Genomic DNA, 12,047 nt, shown 5'->3' with positions numbered 1-12,047 from the left:
TTGCTTAATCTTACATTAAATGTTTTCAGCTTTATATGTCTGAATGAAACCAGTACAAATATATAGTAATTCAGTGTTATTCAATTACATATTTTTATTATTTGTGATTTGTAGCATTAATCACTTTTTCACATCTCCAAATTTGGAATCATGACCTTTCACGTTCCAAGACCCTTGAATGGTGTTTGATGTGTATTTAATTTTTTCATAAAGTTGTGCTCCCCCCTACACTGGTAGTGTGCTGCACAATTACACAGTGTGTCAAGGGGTTGAGCACAGACCCAGCATACTTCCCTTTTAAGTCCTGTATCCCTTTTACCATTAACTCTCAGGGAGGGAAGTACTGTTATTTGGATTTATGTAAGTACTTGTTTCGGTTCCTTATAATTTGCCTGTTCACAGCAAGTGGTATTTCATATGGGACTCAAACAGCAAGTAAAATATTCTGTGAACTGGGAACATGTAGATCCCAATCTACATCTGTAATAGTAGAAATGAGTCTCCAACACTGGTCCTAGAGAGCCCCGAACCAGACAGTTTTATAGACTACCCCTAAACCACCAGTTTCTAAAGAGCTTTCTTTTATACGCTGTGCTGGGGGTTCAAACCTGTTAGTTGTTCACCAATTGAGCTAACTATTTAAGGAATTCTGGTTTGTTCCAAAATATTTCTATTTTACCAAATTTAGCAAAACACAACCATGCTTATTTAACCAAAATTAAATATTTCCAAGTCTTATTTTAATAGATGATTTAAGGGGGTGACATATACAATCTGCAGCATTAGGATTGGCGATCCCTGGTATAAATGTTTTTTGTTTGTTTGTTTCTTAACAATAGTTAATTAAAGAGTTATTGTCTATGGCAAACTGAACAATAGCTGAAATACATTATAAATACATTAAAAGCAAATGACAGGAAGGAATTGGATCATTTGAATTGCAAAACAAATGTCTGAGTCAGAGTAATGTCATCGCTGTTTACACAGCTGAATGGAAAGAGCTGGCTAAATTGAGTCGTGCTTTAACAGGAACTATTGGTTTTCAAAGGTTCCTCAGTTTAAAATTAAACTACAGTGGTGAAAGAAGTCATCACGACTGTAGCTAACTTGACAAATCTAACACTAGTATGCCTGCCAGAAGAAATACTGGTGGGTTTTTGAACCAGATGAAGGGTTGAGCATCCCAGATTGCACATAATGATGCAGAGAGCCTCCATGCTTTGGTCACGCCCAAATACCCCCTCCCCTAACTCCTCCATTTAAAAAAAATATATTTTTAAAATGTGTGGGTTCAGCATGCCTTCTAAACTGGACCATGAATAAAACATGGTCTACTGTAGTAACTATGCATTAAGCATGTATATCATGGTATTCTCTTGGTAGAGTGTTATGAAGCGCAGTGCCATAGAAAACCACAGGAAAACTGTGGGAGAACCACAGTAAACTATGTTAAAAGTGCAGAAAGGTATATTTGCAGCCGAGTTGCAGTCAGAGAACTAAGACCTTGCATCAACTAGACAGTAGTGGGTGGATACTTCAACAACCCGCAGGCAAGAGCTTTGACCCCCAAACATTCTCCAGCAAATAGCAGGAAATATCTGCCCTGAGCATCAGAATATATAGCAAAGTGCCCCAATTGCCTTTGCTGGAGCCACTGTGAAATGAGATTACCTTTGCAAAAAGATTAAACATTGGTAGAAATAAACCATTATAAATTAGGTGGAAAGTCGCATTTTTCTGCTATGTATATATAAATAAAGCATGTAAAGCATTCCTCTTAACTCCTCCTTCTGCTCTCCCCTTCACCTCCGTCCCACTTTTCTCTTCACCTCCCTCCTCTCTCCTCCTCCTTTCACTTCACCTCCTCCCACCTCCCCACTCCTTCCCCAACATCCAGAGACTTTGGCTGCATTTACAAACCGCTCTTTTGAACCCTTGTTGCCTTGTGGAGCAGATGGAATATGCTCACCACCATCTTAAGGCAGTGGTATATTCCAGGGCATATGCATTACAGATATGCCATTCCCCGATCAAGAAAACGCCAGCACCACCCCACCCCCCACTTCCGCACTTGATAATGTGTCAGCACTATCCCCACCATTGATGAGCAAATTATGGTATATCCACTACCTCAGTCATCACTACATCACTGTCTTAAGTGGTGTCTCAATCCCTTAGGAAAGCAATGAAAGGACCTTTATGTGAGTACACTTCTACAGTAAAGTTTTGTTCTGAAGTCCCAGAAATCCTTGTGTACTGGTGGAAACAATCAGGAAAATAGGTAGCAATGCAAATTGTAGATACCCATTTTTACCATAAAACAAGAACAGAGGTGTAAACTCTTAAGCTTATCCAGCTGTGATGCCCTGTTCACAGGGAAAATAAACACCACAAAGCTGGGTTGGGACTGAGTGTTGAAGGTATCCCATTTATCACTTTTCGCTCCTACCTGTACCCAATTCCCTTGCTCACTCCAGTGCACAATGTGATGTCAGTAAAATATCACACAAAGTGTACACAGACCCAAGTATTTACAAGTCGCCACAGACAGACACAGGAGAGTACAGGTGAGAGGCAGCCAGCTTGTTGTTTTCCTAGTTTCAGATCAGTCTTAGCATTCCTCATTTTGTTTTAACCTTGCCTTAATTTAAGTTAATCTTGTCTGTAGTTTGCTTTATTTGAAGTCAATTCCCAAACATAGACTGGGAAAGCCCAGTTGGGACTACAGAAGCAGAAATAGAAATGGTTGAGATGGTAAATGACTGCTTTCTAACTCAATTTGTCAGGGAACCAACCAGAGAGAGCGCATGCATTGACTTGATCTTTTCAAATGACCAAGATAGAGTCAGAGGGACAGTAGTTAGAGAACCAATGACAAACTGTGATCACAATATGGTTAGCTTTGAGGTATTCTTTCAAAAAACAAGGATCAAGTCTGAACCAATGGTCTACAATTTTAGAAAAGCAAACCTTGAAGGTATGAGATGGCACTTAGAAGAGTTAGACTGGAGCAGACTGGATACAGATTCAGTTGAAAATGGATGGTTATATTTTAAGAATATACTACTTGAGGCTCAGAAGAAATTTGTACCAAAACATAGCAAATTGAGGACCAAAAAACACTGGCCAAAATGGTTTAATAGAGGTATGCAAAAAAATATCAAGAGAAAGAAAATGTATAGCGCATACAAAAGGGATAGAGATATGTTGAACTGCGAAGAGATCTTAAGAAAGGGATCAGGAAAGCAAAGAGTGAAATAAAAAGAAACATAGCCATTGGAGCTAAAACTAAAATATTGGAAAATTGACAAGATGTGGCAAATGTTCTTAATGAGTATTTCACAGAGGTTTTTACACAAGAAAAAACGGATAACATGCCACAGGTTAGCAATCAGTCCAGTCAAACCCTAAGAGAGATCAGGATAAATGAGGAGTAGGTACTAAAGGGACTAGCAGAATTAAAAATAAACAAATCACCTGGACCAGATGATGTATTTCCAAGAGTACTTAAAGAAATGAGGGAAATTATTTATAGGCCGCTAACTCAAATATTCCAAATGACACTTAGAACAGGGGATGTGCCAACTGACTGGAAGACAGCAAATGTCAAACCAATCCACAAGAAAGGGGACAAAACTGAGCCAGGAAATTACAGACTAATCAGGCTCACCTGCATTACTTGTAAAATGTTGGAAAAAATTATTAGACAGAAAATAGAGGAGCATCTTAATGAAAACCATGTTTTTGGACATAGCCAACATGGGTTTAGACGAGGCAGATCATGTCTTACTAATTTATTAGAATTTTTTGAACATGCAACTGCAGCTGTGGATCATGTGAAAGCATATGATATGATATACTTAGATTTTCAAAAAGCTTTTGATAAGGTTACACACCAAAGACTGATCCTCAAATTGGAAGCTGTAGGCATTCAGGGTAATGTAAGTAGATGGATTATGAATTGGTTGATGTATAGGAAATAGAGGGTGTCGATTAGAGGAGTTGCTTCTAACTGGAGTGAGGCTGTTAGTGGAGTTCCACAGGGATCAGTACTAGGGCCTTTGCTTTTTCTGATCTATATTAATGGTCTGGACTCAGGGATAGTTAGCAAACTTGTCAAATTTGCAGATGATACTAAAATAGGTGTCTCAGCAGATACAATCTCGGCAGCACAGGCTATTCAGAGGGACTAAGATAATATTCAGTTGTGGGCCGACACCTGGCAGATGAAATTCAATGTGGACAAGTGCAAGGTATTACATGTAGGTAACAGAAATGTCCACTATAATTACACTATGGGAGGAATAGAACTAGATGAAGTAACGCATCAGAAAGATCTAGGAGTCTATGTGGACTCCTAACTTTCTCCATCCAAACAATGTGGGGAAGCAATAAAAAAGGCAAACAGGATGTTAGGGTATATTGTCAAAAGTGTAGAAATTATAACAATGGCAGTAATGTTCAGACTGTACAATGCACTAGTTAGAGCTTTTCTGGATACTGTGTACAGTTCTGGGCTCCACACTTCAAGAAAGATATCGCTGCTCTAGAGGCAGTTCAGAGGAGAGCAACCAGATTTATTCCAGGTCTGAAGGGAATGTCCTACTGAGAGACTGAGGGAACTGAACCTTTTCACCCTGGAACAGAGGAGACTACGTGGGGACTTGATTTAAGTCTTCAAAATCGTGAAAGGTATCGACCACATTAAACCAGAGGAGATTCTCCAGATCAACAGGGACACACGCAGTCCTTCAGACAAATTTGGGAACATTTAATAGACTGGATATGATCCTTGGAGTTCAGTGTGATTAAATAAAATGTGGGTATTGATGATGAGCGGATAAGCACATCCAAATTTGGCGGAAAAGTATTTCTTAATGGAGTGTCAGATGACTGCCAACTAACACTGAGAAGGAACTCGACTGTCTCACAACAGTTGATGAACACTTAGGTATAACACTTCTAAAAATATATATTTCCATTAAACAGTTCTTTGACATATTTTTTCCTGCATTTAAATAAGAGTATTTAATAAAGGATAGTCATTTTGTAATGTTAAAATTTCTGTACAGGCTTTGCACTGGGATGCCTCCTAACGCCTTCTGCAGCAATTTCACTACCATGCATGTACCTTACAAATTACAGACCTTTTCTTTAGCACCTTTTAACATCATCTCACAGCAAGACGTTTCACACGAGTATTAAAGTAGACATTACAAAGCACTTTAAACATGTCAGCATTATGACAGTATATTATACTGAAAGTCTGCACATCTGTCTGTGGGTCAGTCAGTCAGTTACTTTCATTGTCTAAAAGTGATGCACATTTATGGTCTTTGAGAAACTGCGTCTAACAGCTGGAGAGAACTGAAGAGCCTGCAGCTGCTCTCCCCTCCACTGAAGACTGCAGACCCCCACTGTCTGAACAGCAGTCTGCTGCACTGACACATTATCATGATGAGCCATTTAATACAGACCTGGAAAAATCTCGGAGTTAAACTTGAATGCTAAAGTAACCCAAACAATACGTAATCAATCTTTCCAATAATTTGACATACCAGGAATTATATTCTCACTGATGAAATTCAGATTCATAGTAAATTAAGCAGCGAGTTACAGAAATGTATTTTTAAATGAAAATCCCAGATTCAAAGTAATTCCAATATTAGAGTGAATGGTGTGTTAATGGCTTATAATGTGTCAGTGTGTGGCTTAAATATGTGAGTGGTTACAATTGGAGCTCCTAAAACACAAATCCAAGAGTGAGAATGTATTCTGTTGGCTTTTAACACCAGTTGGATAACTGCAGGGGTCCACACTGCAACGTTCACCACCAATATCAGTCAGTGAAACACAACCATAGAGACCATGGTGGTGTCCAGTTCTCTGCAATGTGGGACTGCAACCACCTGAGAAAAGAGTGTTCCTGAGAATATTTCTGTATATTACTGAGAATCTGCAAATACACACAAATGTTTTCCTTAAAACTACTCTATTCCAACAAACATCAGTATTTACACAATATATATAGAGAGCATACAGTGGATGAGGATATATACTGGTTTATCAATATTTAGTTTCATTTAACCTTTATTGATAACTAAACTTGTACATCATTTTTATTCTCTTTCTCTCACTAATAGAAATGAAGACATACCTTGCAGCACTATCCTGAGGTCTGACTCACCCTGCATGTGACCGAGCTGGTCTCCCCCCTCCTCAGACTCCCTCCGTCCCCACCGTGTTTCAGTGTCACTGATCATGTGCAGCACTGCTTGAGTCTGCAGGCTATCAAGGGCAACCATTTGAGTTGCCGTATTTAAAACAGTTATGGAATTATCCATTTTTAATATTCATCAGTTTATTAAAAGCGATGTTGCACCATTATGCAGAGCTCCAAATACATTACTGTTGTATTTTCTTTACCTTTTAGTAATAATTGATATCTGTAATAACTTTATGGAATATATATATATATATATATATATATATATATATATATATATATATATATATATATATTGCTAATATATTTTTTTCTTCTGCTAAGTCATTATTCTAGTCTTAGAACATACCCACCCTTTTCCCCTTTGCCAAGACATGAAACAACACTGGCACAGACACTCCAGCTCTCACACTCTAAAATAACCTGTGGGAAGAAGCTGGAAAGAAGAGAAGTGCAAGCATACACTCCACTCTATACTGAGGTAAAAATCCCCACTGTCTGAACCACAGCCTGCTCATTCCAAAGGCATTCACAGCATGAGAGGTTTGAGTACCAACCTGGAACATGTCCCATTAGAATTCACCTTTACAACTTTTAAGTACATACTATATATACTGTACTATATATAGTATGTAGTTAGCTATTCTTTATATACAGTACAGTATGATTCTTATATATTATAATATATATGAAAAATAAACAATTTGTGTTTGATTTACACTAGGATAAAATCATAAAAAATAATAGTATTGTATCAGTTTTAAACTGTAATGGTACTAAAGAAATGGAAAACAAACTCTGCTTTCCCTGGCAGGAAGTGCTCTTTTATTAAGTGACAAGTCTTTCAAAAGCATAAGGTTGAATACTAACACACACAGAAGGGAAATGGGAAAAAGGGTGTGACAGGCACTCACTGACTCAGCCGGGGTGGAAAGACAAAAGTGCACATACGAGGATGGGAACACACAGGATGGCAACACACAGGATGGCAAGTCCATCTCCCAAAGTCCTTGCAATAACTATTTATAATTAGCATTGGTGGCTGCCCTGGCCACACAATCCACTTAGAGTCCACAGGGCCACTTCCATCATCCCTTGTGCTCCGGTGACGTCACGATTCAGTTGCTATCACTTGGCTGAGAAAGCAGACAGCTCTACTGTATTTTATAGCAAATTAAAAATGTTTTACAGAATGTTTCAGGCAAACGTTTTAAACTATCTTAGCTACATACCAGCAAATATTCACTACAAAGGCTGGGATATCTTTCCACCCCTGAAGATACAATGAAAGGAAGCAAATAGTTATTAATTAGCGAAGAGTTCTGCTCTGGCCAATGCTTCAGCTGGCCATTGTCCACTTCTCTGCAGGGCCTGATCCCAGATGGTGTTTCTGGAGAGCTGAAGTCAAGCGCCTAAGTAACTAAGTCCTGCTATATCCTGTTCTGCCAGTGTGGAGGGGCTGTGCTTTCTGCTTTGTGTGGTTAGACTTGGTATTGGAAACGTAGCTGCAGTGCTGGAGGTATTCTGCCCAGAGAGCAACAGTATAAAGCCGAGGCTGTCCATATTCTCTGATCTTCACCATTGTGTTCCAGAACTTACAGGTTTGTACACCAGACATCTCACTTAGGATTCTGTGTCTTTCAGTAGCCTGTTTAGTAGTGAGGTATAATTCTCAGAATCTCACAACAGATTGTGTTACATTATAATTCTTCTGAAGGACTGTTGAGTTTTTCTTTTCAAAAACCTCTCACTGTGTCATTAAGCAGGAACACATTACATCATAGTAACCTAGATTCACACTTAAATTATTATAATTAATTAATTAGTTGATGATCACTGATATTTTCATTTGAATGTAAGTTGAACCACTTTTAATAGGTGTGTGCATATATTGAATTATTTAGAGAGTAATTCCATATTTCTGTGGACACTAGCTTATGTGGCAAGAGAAAAAACTCATTTAGAGTCTGCACTGGGGCGCAGTCCAGACTACACCCTGCCTATCAAGACAGCAAAACATGTCATTGTGTCTGAGCTAGAAGGTTTTCTAAAAATATAGAATTGCTGGTCATTCTATTTATTTCCTGAAGAGATATAATAATATAACAACTTTTAAAAATCTTTCATTAATTTTAAAATAAATAAATGTAACAATTTAAGGAAAAAGGTACATTTTATATATATTTACACATTACCATAATCAGCAATTGACAATCCCCTGCTGGATGAAGACCCTTTAGTTTCCTTCTACAAAGTCTCTTTTCCAGGTCATACTGTAGGCATATATATATATATATATATATATATATATATATATATATATATATATATATATATATATATATATATATATATATATATATATATAATGTTGCATTTATAATGAAGCAAGGAATATATATATATTCCTTGCTTCATTATTTATGTGACACAGTTTAAGTAGAAAGAGGCATCGAAAGGGTCAGAAAGGTTATAACAGAGATTGGTGCAACATGAAAGGCAAAAGATAATTGGCTCCAGGTTTCAGTATTTCTTTACACAGGCCTCAATTAATAACTAAGCATTTGAAGCTTTGAGGTATGCATTTAAGTAATTCTCTGTGGCCTCCTGTTTCAAATGCAGCCTGTTATATCTTCTGAAAGCTGAATATGTTTTGGCCTGGTTGGCTGAATAAGCAAACTACAGCATACTAATATGCAATACAGTGTAAAACATTAAAAGGCGAAGCATTTAAAATGTTTATTTTAGGTACCAATGTATCAGTATTCAGTCATGTGAATGGTCTGAAACATCCAATATGCCGATGTGTTGAAACATACCTTCCCATTCCCAACATGTATTAAACTATGTTTTTTCTTTAAATACATATCTATTTCACATTTATATCTCCTTTGACAACAATGTAAGACATGCAAGAGAAAAGGTAGTTTAGACAAGACATTAAACAGAGATGTTTGGACTTAGGAAAGTCATTTGCTGCCTTGCTGTGGCTTAGCACTACTGGGTTAAAAGACAACTTCAGAGTGAAATATATTGGGGCTCCACAAATCCCCTCCAGCAGTTTCTTCTTCATATCTCACATTCCCTGCCTGTATCCCTGTACGCTGTCAGAACTTTGCAAAGGACAAAGGCATGAAACAGATGTTGCATCTCAGTGGATTCCTTGATAAAAATATCTGCAGATCAAAAAAAGAAGAAAAGTAAAGTGAGTCATTGCTACCAAATAATACCCGCTATTAACTCTTTTGTGATATTAGGTAAATGAGAATGGTGACAGCTCAGGAAAGGAGTAGGATTCCCTAAGCGAACAAAAAGCAATACTTTTAAATTATTATCTATTTATACTTTATCATTAATGTTAGGATTAACATTTGTATTTTTATTTTACAGAGCTCTCTCCATGACACCAGAAAAGAAAAAAGTACCAACAGGCAATGCAAACCCCACTGTAAATACAAAGGCAGTGGAAAGTTTTTATTATGGGAAAAGAGAGGAAGGCAGTGGGAGTTAGCTCATCAGTTACAATAAATAAACAAATAAACAAGTTTCACTAAAGGAACCCTACAGCAACCTTTCAGTCAGTGCTGCTGAATTGGGGAAATAAAAGCAAGCAAATAAAACCAATTAAATAAATACATAAATAGTGCAACATTGGGAGCACCAAAATAATGTTGCACTTCCTGCAGTAATGAGTAGGCGAGTGTGTTGCATCCTACTGTGTGGAAAAAGTTGTCCCTGGAACCCTGGAGTATTGTTCATGCTTTTGTGGAGTATTATTGTAGTGTGTAGGCACAGAGACAAACAATACATACCGAAAGCTTTGAGATGCATCTGTGTACTGTTAGAATCTTTCAGAAAAGCCAAGACACTTTTTTTTGTATCGTTACCTGTGGTCCACCAGCCCCTAGGCTAACCGGCCCACCGCTCTCCTAGTGCTCCAGATGGCCAGTCCACTACTGTATGTACTGTATTTATTTATTAGTTTTCCCTTTTTTGTGTACCAAAGACAAATTATTTTAGATGCTTGTTATAATACTTTTCCCCACACTGATGTCCCTAATTGGTCTAACTGATAACCACAATGTAAAGCTGAATATGCATACTCATGAATATGGTGAGGTTCAAGCTGAATGTATTGTCAGTTATCTTTTGGCGCTGAAGTCAGGATTATTATAGCATGAAGGAGTTCCTAAAGTGGAGAAAAAAAAAAAACAGTTGGGAGACACTTTAAATTCAGGGACAATGAGTCTATGCCACACTGAACAAGTGGGCGAAAAGTTAAAATGAGTAAAAACACAATAAAAGGAAGGCTAAAATTAGTCAGTATTCAAATACCTTCTGGGACATTAAAACATCTAAGAGAAGAATAAAAGAAAAACAGCAGCCACATGCTCCTACAAAACAGAAGAGACAATCGATTATCACAGACATTCTGTCAGAGTATCTTATCTTCTTCACAGAGCATGTACTTTAAACTGCAGGCATTGTTAAAATACATTTACTCAGGTTATGTTATGAAACATTGCATCTAGGTTAATTAACACCTGGGGCTCGCCCTACAATTACCAAAAAAAAAAGATGATATATATAAAGAGTGAAAATGTTCAAATATCAATGGGCCGGACACATTGCAAGCAGTACAGATCAAAGATGGACAAAGGAAGCTATTGAATAGATACCAAGAGATGAAAAACAGACCTAGAAGTCTACCACATAGAAGATGTGAAGATGAAATCACACACTTTGCAGGCGTGACATGGAAAAGAGACGCTGTAAATTGAAGCAAATGGAAACATCTTGCAGAGGCCATCATCCAGTTGTGGATCGATACAGGCTGATAGTGATGGTGATATATATCAAGATTAAGACAAGACATTTTCTTGTGGGGCAGACACTTGCCTTTTTGTCCATCTGTCTGTATGTAAAGCAGTGCCTCTTCGTTCAGTGTGAGAATGATATGCCAATACAAAGCAATCAGCAGATCGCTAATCCCTGCATTTGATAACATATAAAGAAATGGGGAAAGGCCACTTATTTGGAGGAAATGGATGGGAAGAGCAGTCTAAGATTAAACAGTATAGTAGTACGGCCATATAGAAAACGGTGCACAATGTTGGTGTACTGGATTCAATCCAAAGAAAATTGACCAAGTTATCAAGTTTAAAAGATTGTCATACATGGGCAATTTAAATCAATTTCTTTAGTCTTGCACAGAGGAGGTTATGAAGTGACTTGATAGAAACATTTAGGTACTGACAAACTCAGATAACTGCTTACAGATCATAAGTGACACAGGGATAAGAGGACAGACACATTAGTGGAAAGTCAGAGGAAGTGTTTTTAACTGAAGGCACTGCTTTATGGATTTAAGGATTTTGGGAGTTTGGAGCAGGATTCTTCAAGAAACAGATGAATTAACCACTTTAACACCCCAGGGGTCAGAGTAGGTATCCCCAGGGACCAAGGGTGATCTTTCTACACATACAGCAAACCAGAGAGGGGGTATGCGGTATACAGAGAATTCTCCATTGCTTTGTATTATTAAAGTGCTCAAAAATATAATACAGCCCTGGAAAAGGCAAGGAAATGGAAAAACAATAACCCAGCATGGATGTAGAGTGCCAGCAAAACTGCATGGGGCTTTCCTAAACTATTGATGCACCACTAAACGGTTTCCCGTATAAGTCAGCACAAGTCAACATGCTTGAATTGGCAGGCAGGCTGCCTGGTTAACAGTGGAAAACACAGATCAGAACCAAGATCTTGGTCCTGATCGATTCCATGTTGAAATAGCCAAGTCAGGTTCTCAGAACACAGCTTG

Source organism: Amia ocellicauda, chromosome 3 (genome assembly GCF_036373705.1).
Source record: "Amia ocellicauda isolate fAmiCal2 chromosome 3, fAmiCal2.hap1, whole genome shotgun sequence".
Lineage (NCBI taxonomy): Eukaryota > Metazoa > Chordata > Actinopteri > Amiiformes > Amiidae > Amia > Amia ocellicauda.
Note: the sequence above shows the minus strand (reverse complement) of the source record.